The sequence below is a fragment of the Dermacentor albipictus genome, chromosome 2, assembly GCF_038994185.2.
Source record: "Dermacentor albipictus isolate Rhodes 1998 colony chromosome 2, USDA_Dalb.pri_finalv2, whole genome shotgun sequence".
In the NCBI taxonomy this organism is placed as follows: domain Eukaryota; kingdom Metazoa; phylum Arthropoda; class Arachnida; order Ixodida; family Ixodidae; genus Dermacentor; species Dermacentor albipictus.
Window position 1 is genome coordinate 106,246,948 of NC_091822.1, and position 10,801 is coordinate 106,257,748.

Consider the following 10,801-nt stretch of genomic DNA (forward strand, 5'->3'; position numbering starts at 1 on the left):
GAAACAAACTCAACAAGTGCTTCATGATGAAGCGCTTACCCACTGCATATAAGGGATTCGACAGAACGCAGTGCTGATGTTTAGGCTCAGACATCGCTTTTCCTTTATCAACCATAAAAGATGCCAGAAATTAGGAGGGCACACGCGTGCCCAAGGCCACCAAGTTAACCCGGGGTACCAACTAACGCAAGCACATCACTGTTAACACGAAACAAGACATCCAGTCGGCATTAGAGGATATGAACAGCGTGCACCGAAGGCAACTCAAGATCAGACTTTTATGAACGCACCAAGGCAGAGAAATCGTTCGCTCACTAGGCAACACATGCACGGCAACACCGCCACCGGAATTCGGCCCCAGACCGCGAAAAACAGCAGCACTTCTAAACACTGCGCCTATCACCAATCGCGCGAACCCATAGAAACATACCGCATGTCTAGGCAAAGGGTGCAGAACTACCAGAAAAAACATTGAACGAAACCCATTCATAATGTACTTATGGACAGATGCAGCGCCAGTGATAGGGCCTCAACAAAAGGGGTTGTAGACACCAACATCAATCTCTATACAAAGTGCCATGCGACCAATGGAAGCACAATGGGCCGAACTCACAAAAATTATTATAGCCATTGAATGGAAGCCTAAACGCGTCACCCACGCAGCTATATTTACGGACTCCAAACGCGAGTGCAAGATTCTGCAAGCAGGGCAAATTCCGAAGAAACTTTGCACGGGTGCAGCCTAATGCCTTCAGACACCTACAGACATAATCTTAATGAGTGTGCACGAGGTAATAATGTAAGGGAATGAAAGAGCTTACCAGCTTTCCTCCTCTACACTACACCAGGCCCCTGACGTGCCTGGCCCAAACCAAACAACCTTAACTGACGCGGCACTTCTTACGCAGAGAAAAGAAATATTTTTCTCAAGATTAGCACCCAATTTCGCCGAAGATAGGGTTCATTTAAATCGACAAGAGTAGGTGAACTGTTTACCAGCACCGGCTCCACTCCATGTGATATGAGGTCTTACAAGTGAGCCCCAAGGGCAACGCACATTGTGCGGAGAATACCTCAACATGCTAAATACACTTTGAGACTGCAGCATGCCATCTGCACCCCTCCCACAGGGATGCCAAGACGCCTTGCCCCCAAATTTACTGGTTGCTAACTCAAACCACCACATCAGAAGCTCAAGGGTACCTGCAACACTTAGTTTGAGTCGGCTTTGATGAAATCCGCCAATTAGGCTCTGGACTTAGGGCCGTTGAAAACACAACCGCAACAATAAACAAGTTTTTATCTTTCTCCTTCCTGCTCCCCAAAGCTCGCGTCTCGAGGTGAGTGGAGCACTGTTAAGGGCAAACTGTCTTCACAAACACACGAGCGCGCCAATACGCGTCTGCACAAAGTTCTTGACTGCTAAACGCTACCTGCTTTGGAAATCGACCGTGATCACATGAGGGCTAGAGAAACGTTGCAGTGCCTGTTCTGATTTCTGATTTGTGAGCTACATGGGGGCACTTCATTCAGTGATGTTTCACAATACGCCAATAATCCACCATGAGAAAGCGCTCCATCAAAGTCAAGAAAAGGAGTGATAGAATGAGACATGAAACTCAAGGAAAGGACGGAGTGGCTATCAAATGTAACTAGTTCGTCCGACCAAGTTAACACCGCCAGAGAGAGCGCCAACTGGAGGGCTTTCGAAGTGAACATGGAACTGTCTTCCTGCGCTAGTAGAACAGGCTATATGACTGTCCGCCTATTCCGGACTACTTGTGCACCAGCTGGTCATTAATTTCATCGTTCTTGCAATACTCATGCCCTCCATTCCAGCGATAACCTAGTTTCGTTAGATGTACAACAAAGATCAATGACGGAACTATGCAATTATAATTTACATGCCATACGAGCCTCCATGCTTTCACCTTCGGCTGCTGACTCGATAAGCACACCAACCCTTGAATTCACTTCAAGCAAACCGCCTAGGATGCACCTACTCAATATATCTCACTACTTAAAATGCACATGATTTGCTGATGCTTCGCAGCTACCCTAGTATATGAAATGACACCATCCACACTGCATTGACCAAAGACACCATCTTCAAATACCTGGAATTTTTGCGATGTTATGTGTCCCTTCAGTTGGCCTCAAGAAACTCGCTTCGGTACATTTGAACTGCGCTATACGATTGCTCTGTCCCGATAGACAACGACGGATCCCTGGCTTCATGAGCCTCGACTGCGGCTGTTGTGATCATTCGGCTCGCCAACTGCTGCCAATACAAATTCGAATGAAAGTCGTCCTCAACAACTGCAGAACTTCTTGAGATACGAAGGCTGTCTGCCTAGTTTCCTGCCTGACACCGCGCAAATGGACAATGCTTACTGATGTAAAATCAGCCCTTCAAGCAATTGATTCTTTTTCGAGAAGAGGATAGTATTATGTGGTAGCATTAGACGTCGTACAGGTATCCGAACTGGTGCAGAGGCGAGGTCATTCCTTTACCTTCCAATGTGCACCTTAACACTGTGTCTTGGCTAACAAGGAGCTGGCTTATTGGGAAGCAAGAACCGCTGTTTGTAAAGCCGCCGATGTGGATATCATACTCGCGAAGTAGACTCTTTTTTGGCTTCGTTCTTGCGAGATTGTACAGCGGATTAGTGGGCTTAACCAGCTTATCGGTAGAGACGCCTGTGGGAAATACACTCTGGCAGGAGTTTTCCCTTCCCGGCTAAAATTAAGCCAAGCCAAACAGACAAGCAGGTATGCTTCACTGGATACACCTCGGCGTCGCGTTTGCTCGACGCTATGCCCATTTTATCTACTATGCGGACAGCCGCACATGTAAAAGCTGCCAAGTGTCTGATAACATACAACTGTTTTGTGACTACCCTCTGTAACGTCACAGAAGAAGACGCTCGCTCCTATTCCACTGGGCATTGGCAGCGCACGATTATATGCATTTGTGACCACACAACATAAACAAAGCTACAAGGAATGTTCTGTAATATATGAAGAGTACTGGACCAGTCTCGATGCTTAATTAAAATATCGAGTCTAGTCCAGTGCTCTGCTTTGATGTTGTATATATGCACCCCTTCTTGTCCTCATCACCATCTTTCATCATTCTTTTTTGTCCCTTTCTTTTCCCCCTTTGCAGAGTAGCAGGCCCGAGAATACTAGCTGAGGGTTTCCTCCAGGCGTTTCCTACTAGGTCTCCCTCATTCTCTAGCTTGCTTAAGAAATCAAAGGCACTGTGCGAACAGCACCATTGTGCCTAGCAATATTATAAAACAACGTTAGCAAGGTTATTTTCTTTCGTATCTCGTAACGCCTTTGCCAGCTGCTGTTGAGGATAACGGCACCAACTAATATTCGCAGTAAAAAATTTGGCGTTTATTCTACAGTGCTTCATCAGGTGAAACTTGTAAATGGTTTAGAGATATTTGCACTGTAGTAAAGTGAAGGAAAATCACTGGCAGTTTCGCTCTACGCCAACGTGTATGGGTGTCTTGTGCGTCTTCCTAGCGCCTGGTTTGGCAGCGCATCTCCCTAGAGAAGCCCGATCGCGAGCAATGCCGCGGTCACGGAGTATTTTGTGAAATGGTCCGTTCTCTTACATCTTGCTTGTCCAGTACTCCACCGTAGCATTCGTCGTGAAACTCGCAAACGGCTTGTACTACCTGTTCAGAAGAGAAATACAAGCGGTAATAACTATTTTGCTTAATCGGAAGCTATTCAAAGAAGCTATTCAAAGGGCTCAGTGAAGTTAGGAGGCCAAAAGAAGCATATACAGTGCTAAAAAGCGGGCACGTCCTGTGCTACAGGGGCTTAGCGGAGAGAAGAGAACTAGGAGTCGGATTCCTGATTAATAAGAATATAGCTGGTAACATACAGGAATTCTATAGCATTAACGAGAGGGTGGCAGGTCTTGTTGTGAAACTTAATAAGAGGTACAAAATGAAGATTGTACAAGTCTACGCCCCTACATCCAGTCATGATGACCAGGAAGTCGAAAGCTTCTATGAAGACGTGGAATTGGCGATGGGTAGAGTGAAAACCAAATACACTATACTAATGGGCGACTTTAATGCCAAGGTAGGCAAGAAGCAGGCTGGAGACAAGGCATTGGGGGAATATGGCATAGGCGCTAGGAATAGCAGGGCAGAGTTATTAGTAGAGTTTGCGGAACAGAATAATATGAGGATAATGAATACCTTCTTCCGCAAGCGGGATAGCCGAAAGTGGACGTGGAGGAGCCCGAACGGCGAGACTAGAAATGAAATAGACCTCATACTCTGCGCTAGCCCTGGCATCATACAAGATGTGGACGTGCTCGGCAAAGTGCGCTGCAGTGACTACAGGATGGTAAGAACTCGAATTAGCCTAGACCTGAGGAGAGAACGGAAGAAACTAGTACATAAGAAGCCGATTAATGAGTTAGCGGTAAGAGGGAAAATAGAAGAATTCCAGATCAAGCTACAGAACAGGTATTCAGCTTTAACTCAGGAAGAGGACCTTAGTGTTGAAACAATGAACGACAATCTTGTGGGCATCATTAAGGAGTGTGCAATGGAAGTCGGTGGTAACTCCATTAGGCAGGATACCAGCAAACTATCGCAGGAGACGAAAGATCTAATCAAGAAACGCCAATGTATGAAAGCCTCTAACCCTACAGCTAGAATAGAACTGGCAGAACATTCGAAGTTAATCAACAAGCGTAAGACAGCTGACATAAGGAAGTATAATATGGATAGAATTGAACATGCTCTCAGGAACGGAGGAAGCCTAAAAACAGTTAAGAAGAAACTAGGAATCGGCAAGAATCAGATGTATGCGTTACGAGACAAAGCTGGCAATATCATTGCTAATATGGATGAGATAGTTCAAGTGGCTGAGGAGTTCTATAGAGATTTATACAGTACCAGTGGCACCCATGACGATAATGGAAGGGAAAATAGTCTAGAGGAATTCGAAATCCCAAAGGTAACGCCGGAAGAAGTAAAGAAAGCCTTGGGTGATATGCAAAGGGGGAAGGCAGCTGGGGAGGATCAGGTAACAGCAGATTTGTTGAAGGATGGTGGGCAGATTGTTCTACAGAAACTGGCCACCCTGTATACGCAATGCCTCATAACGTCGAGCGTACCGGAATCTTGGAAAAACGCTAACATAATCCTAATCCATAAGAAAGGGGACGCCAAAGACTTGAAAAATTATAGACCGATAAGCTTGGTGTCTGTTGCCTACAAAGTATTTACTAAGGTAATCGCAAATAGAATCAAGAACACCTTAGACTTCTGTCAACTAAAGGACCAGGCAGGATTCCGTAAAGGCTACTCAACAATAGACCATATTCACACTATCAATCAGGTTATAGAGAAATGTGCGGAATATAACCAACCCTTATATATAGCTTTCATTGATTACGAGAAAGCATTTGATTCTGTCGAAACCTCAGCAGTCATGCAGGCATTACGGAATCAGGGTGTAGACGAGCCGTATGTAATAATACTGAAAGATATCTATAGCGGCTCCACAGCCACCGTAGTCCTCCATAAAGAAAGCAACAAAATCCCAATAAAGAAAGGCGTCAGGCAGGGAGATACGATCTCTCCAATGCTATTCACAGCATGTTTACAGGAGGTATTCAGAGACCTGGATTGGGAAGAATTGGGGATAAAAGTTAATGGAGAGTACCTTAGCAACTTGCGATTCGCTGATGATATTGCCTTGCTTAGTAACTCAGGGGACCAATTGCAATGCATGCTCACTGACCTGGAGAGGCAAAGCAGAAGAGTGGGTCTAAAAATTAATCTGCAGAAAACTAAAGTAATGTTTAACAGTCTCGGAAGAGAACAGCAATTTACAATAGGCAGCGAGGCACTGGAAGTCGTAAGAGAATACACCTACTTGGGGCAGGTAGTGACGGCGGATCCGGATCATGAGACGGAAATAATCAGGAGGATAAGAATGGGCTGGGGTGCGTTTGGCAGGCATTCTCAGATCATGAACAGTAGGTTACCATTATCCCTCAAGAGAAAAGTATATAATAGTTGTGTCTTACCAGTACTCACCTACGGGGCAGAAACCTGGAGGCTTACGAAAAGAGTTCTACTGAAATTGAGGACGACGCAACGAGCTGTGGAAAGAAGAATGATAGGTGTAACGTTAAGGGATAAGAAAAGAGCAGATTGGGTCAGGGAACAAACGCGAGGTAATGACATCTTAGTTGAAATCAAGAAAAAGAAATGGGCATGGGGAGGACATGTAATGAGGAGGGAAGATAACCGATGGTCATTAAGGGTTACTGACTGGATCCCAAGGGAAGGGAAGCGTAGCAGGGGACGGCAGAAAGTTAGGTGGGCTGATGAGATTAAGAAGTTTGCAGGGACGGCGTGGCCGCAATTAGTACATGACCGGGGTTGTTGGAGAAATATGGGAGAGGCCTTTGCCCTGCAGTGGGCGTAACCAGGCTGATGATGATGATGATGATGATGATGATGATGATTCAAAGAAACAAAGGTACACTAAAAGGTGCACTGCTTAAGGCGTCCCGCGAAAAAAAGATATATTTTAGACAGCCTCAGTGCTGACGCAGGCTTCTTTTCGGACTTGTACGCATATGAAATCTCCTACTACAATACTTTACTTTCAGTACTTCTCTTTTAAGTTTTGGCATATAACAAAACTACACACAAATAAGTATTCAGTATCGGCTCGTGGGTACTTTCTGGTGGTATTTCGAGCTCTATCTTACGATACTTTTCAGAATTGTACACGAGTGAACTGGTTGCACATGGACAAAATGAATTGCTGTTGTTAAAGGCCTACGAAAACGAAATTTTCGACCGCATAAGAAACGTAGTTTCAGATAATTTAAAGATACGGCAATGGTTGTTCAATATTTTACGTTTCAAATAAGAGTGGATGCGAAAGTGAACGCGCAGTTTCTGCTGAGCATTTTCTATCCTTTAGTTCAGATGGCAGTAGTTGTCCACTCGGTCGAAGGTAGCTGAGGGAGCTTATATAGGTGTTCTGAGGCTGAGGCTCTCTTAATTTGGCCACAGAACACCTATGCTTTGTCTCTTGAATGCTCTTCTCGTCTCTGAGTGAAGACGGAATGCACAAGGCAGTGCTCGCTGAACACAGACATCTAAATACAGAAAACCGGTTTGACTCGGGGCAGAATGCATCGCATTAAATGTCCCAGCAGCACCTGTTCGCTGATACACAAGCACGGAAGGCACCCCAAGACGGGCGCTGGCTTTCTAGGGACACGAGCAATGGCTGTCAAGTAACCATAAGCAGGCGCGACTGAGAGATCTGCACCTGCAGTCGCGTACGGTTCGGTGACTGTGGCCATATCCGCATCACTACCGCTCACGTACCAGGTGCTCACGTCGCCTGCTTAGGCGCTATTTCAAGGTTGCTTACATAAAAATTAGACAATTAACCGCACTACGGCTTTGGCAAGGTTACTTTGAATATGCTATGAATTTATAGCCAATTTAGCCTAGTGATATTTCGCTGCAGTTGGCCTTTAAGCCTACTGGCATGTACCATCGTCGTGACATCATCGTATGTAAATTTTGTGACATCTGCCAGAAAATTGGTACAAAATCGCAGGCGCCTCTTATCTTTATGGTGGCTGCGTGCTACTTTATTGGCCTGACCGCGTTGGGCGGGGCCAAGAGTTTTGCTCTGCAACCGAGTTGCTCTACGCTAAAGGAAAAGGAGTAACGAGAGAGAGAGAGAAATAATATTTTAAGGGCAACGCGTTAGGCGTCTATGTTGCCGGTTGACCTTCGAAAAACTGCGCCGTGGCGAAAAATGACCGATGCCGCCTCTAAGGGCAAGAACACGTAAAAAATACTCGGATTCACGTCACATTTCTCAGGCAGATTCCTGTAAACAATGTAAAGTAGTGCCTTTGAAAAGAAACTGTAGTACGCTTCAGTCTGGGTGGGGATGGATCTCGGGTCCATGGGGATAGTCTCTAGTCTCTAGTCTCTATGACTAGTGCGTGCGTCACTGAGCGGCGTACGTGATGGTGCGGAGGAGGTGGCGCCACGTCATAAGTATATATAATGAGTGCGTTGATGATGTTTCGAGGTCTACAATGGTATAATGCGTTAGGATTCCCTAACTTAGGCAGCCTACAGTGTCTGCCAAACATTAGCTTTACTAATTGCTGTCGCTCGAGGTGTGGTTGCGCAGAAAAGCGAGCGCGCACACTGTGCCCATTGAGGTCACCGTCGGAGCGGCGGCGGCGGCGGGCCATGGAGGCGCGCGCGCGCTCTTACGGCTCGCGAGGAAGACCGCGCAAGTACGCCAGTGTAGCAGAAGCGCATGCCACTGCGTATGCACAACCACGATGCCGAAGAAGGGGGGATTCCAAATTGCGGAAGTGACGAGCGGAAGAAGCGCGCGAACTCAAATCGTCAATTCGGGGCTTGAAGTGCAGCCAGTGAGCCAGTCGTATCGCCAATGCTTGGCGGGATTGTGAGGCGCTCGGGCTTCCAGCTATTCCTGCTCTGAGCTGTTTGACGGCCAGCTTACGGTTGACACTACCTGCTGAAGTGATGAATACACCCCTTTGCAATTGGTGGAAGTACTGGGATGAAAAGAACATCTTCGCCCTCGAACTTCGGTCTCGGACTTTTCCTCCAGTCGTGCCTGACTCCATCCATCAAACGTCGCCGACTTCGTTCGTGGCCAGTTCTGTCGCTCTTCTTCACACTGGTACCACGATACTCAGCGGTGGGGATGAATATGACGTCAACGACTACCTGTATTTGGGTGAGCTTGCACAATCAATGGCACGATAACTTCAAGTTAAATAAAGTCATCTTCCACCTTGCAGGCGGGGCTTGCGTGTGGTATGAAAATCCCGCAGCCGAGTTTCAGTCCTCGTCAGCATCCAAGACCAGTTTCGCTGAAGTTTTCGGTCGCCCCGTCGTCCGCAAGTCGCGCCTTATATTGATGAGGTGCTACAGCTGTGCAAACGTGTGTTTGACAAGGTGAAGCACATATTGAACGACATCGCCGATATCATTTTCAAATGTTGATTGCCAAGAGTCGGCGCACCGTAACACAGCTCATATACTTGTGCCAAAGATACGACAAATTGAGGAGGAGCGAGATTTGACCAGGCGCTTCTCAGTGGCTGACGAGGACCTCTCTGCCATGGCCACCCTCACTGCTTACTTCACCCTCATCACACAAATCCAAGCATACGTGCGGGAGGAAGTAGCACGTCGGCTTCCTCTGCCATCCTACACTGGGTTTACTCAACCCACTGCTACATAGCTCGCCACGACACTCTGGCGAGCTATTGAAGCACTTCAGGCAGTACAACCAGGCTGACCCCAATATGACCATACCACGGCAAACACTGGCACAAATATTGGCCTATGAGTGGCAACGCTACCCTAAAATGAAGCGCCTGTTTATGCAACCTGAACGACATCCCGGTGTTCGCCCCGATTTCAACATGCATCTTCTCCGCGTTTGGCAAGTGTTGCTGTGCTTGACCGATACAGAACCACAACTGAACCTGAAAAAAGTGCGAGTTTGCCACGCGCAAGCTTTTGATTCTAGATCAAGTCGTACCCCAAGATGGAATCCTTCCCGACCCAGCGAAACTTGGCACTGTGGCAGAGTTTTCAAAACCCTACGACACTCGAAGAACTCCGCACATTCAACAGCCCCTTTACTTACTTCAGACGCTTTGTAATTTGTAAGACGCAATTTCTGTAAAACCACACGCGTCAGCGAACTTGCCGCAATTTCCTTCTTTCCTTCCCTCCTCTCTCTCCCTGTGATCTTTGCTTTCCGCTTTCCCATTCCCCCGGTGTAGGGTAGCCAACCGGACGTTATTCTGGTTAACCTCCCTGCCTTCTTTTCTCTTTCCTCCCTCCTTGTTGGGGTGCAGCACGCTTACGGGTCACGGGAGAGCGGAAAGAAACGAAAGCAAGCGCTCGGAACGCAAAAAGAGGGCCGTACTAACGTAAGCATAGGCGACGCGGCTCAAAGTGTACTATCTATTCTCATCAGCTATATACCTCATACGGGTTATATTTGGACCTAAGATATTAAACATGTTTTGCAAATTGGCGGAATGCCTAAAGTTCTGCTTCACCTCCACCGCGGGTCGGCCCGGTAGTGCAGTATGCTGGGAATTGGCCCACAATTTTTGGTCTACGGGCATTGCTTCCCGAGAAACTAGCCATATACAGCTTCACTATAAAAAGAAAAAAGAAGCAGAAGAAGAAAAGAGGAAAAACAGCGCTAATTCTTAAGCATACTGCGGTGTGCAATACATAGAAGGGGAACTTTTCCTGCCGTATATCACACTAGAAGTTGCGCTCTCTTGGGCTCATGTTTCATTTGTTGGTCCCCGTATAGGGACAACTCAGTGAAACTTGCATGAGAAGGCCGGTACGGCACATAACTAGTGGAAATTTACCGAGGAAGAAGCAAAGATGCTCTCTCCAGTATTTTCCACAATTTATGGGGAGGATAGAGAAAGACGACTAGTAAACAGTGGATCACGTCATGATTTATCTTCGTTCAGTAGTGGGCACAGGTGCAACAGGGGGCCTTTGAGTTATTGCATGCGGATGACATAGTGCTACTAGTGGACAATGCCACTCATTTACAGGGGCTTGCGAATACGTGTGGTAATGAAGTGAAATATGCAGGTTTATAGAGAAAACTAGAATCATTATCTTTATTGAAGACACGAGTAATGTCGTGCTGTCAATTCAACAGCAAGTAAAACTCGCAATCC

General features: G+C 46.6%; 1 pseudogene; it reads left to right on the plus strand.

Moving 5' to 3' along the window:
- Nucleotides 1-10,024: 10,024 nt before the first annotated feature.
- On the plus strand, nucleotides 10,025-10,204 carry LOC135914925 (U2 spliceosomal RNA; annotated as a pseudogene).
- The last annotated feature ends 597 nt before the right edge of the window (nucleotides 10,205-10,801 follow it).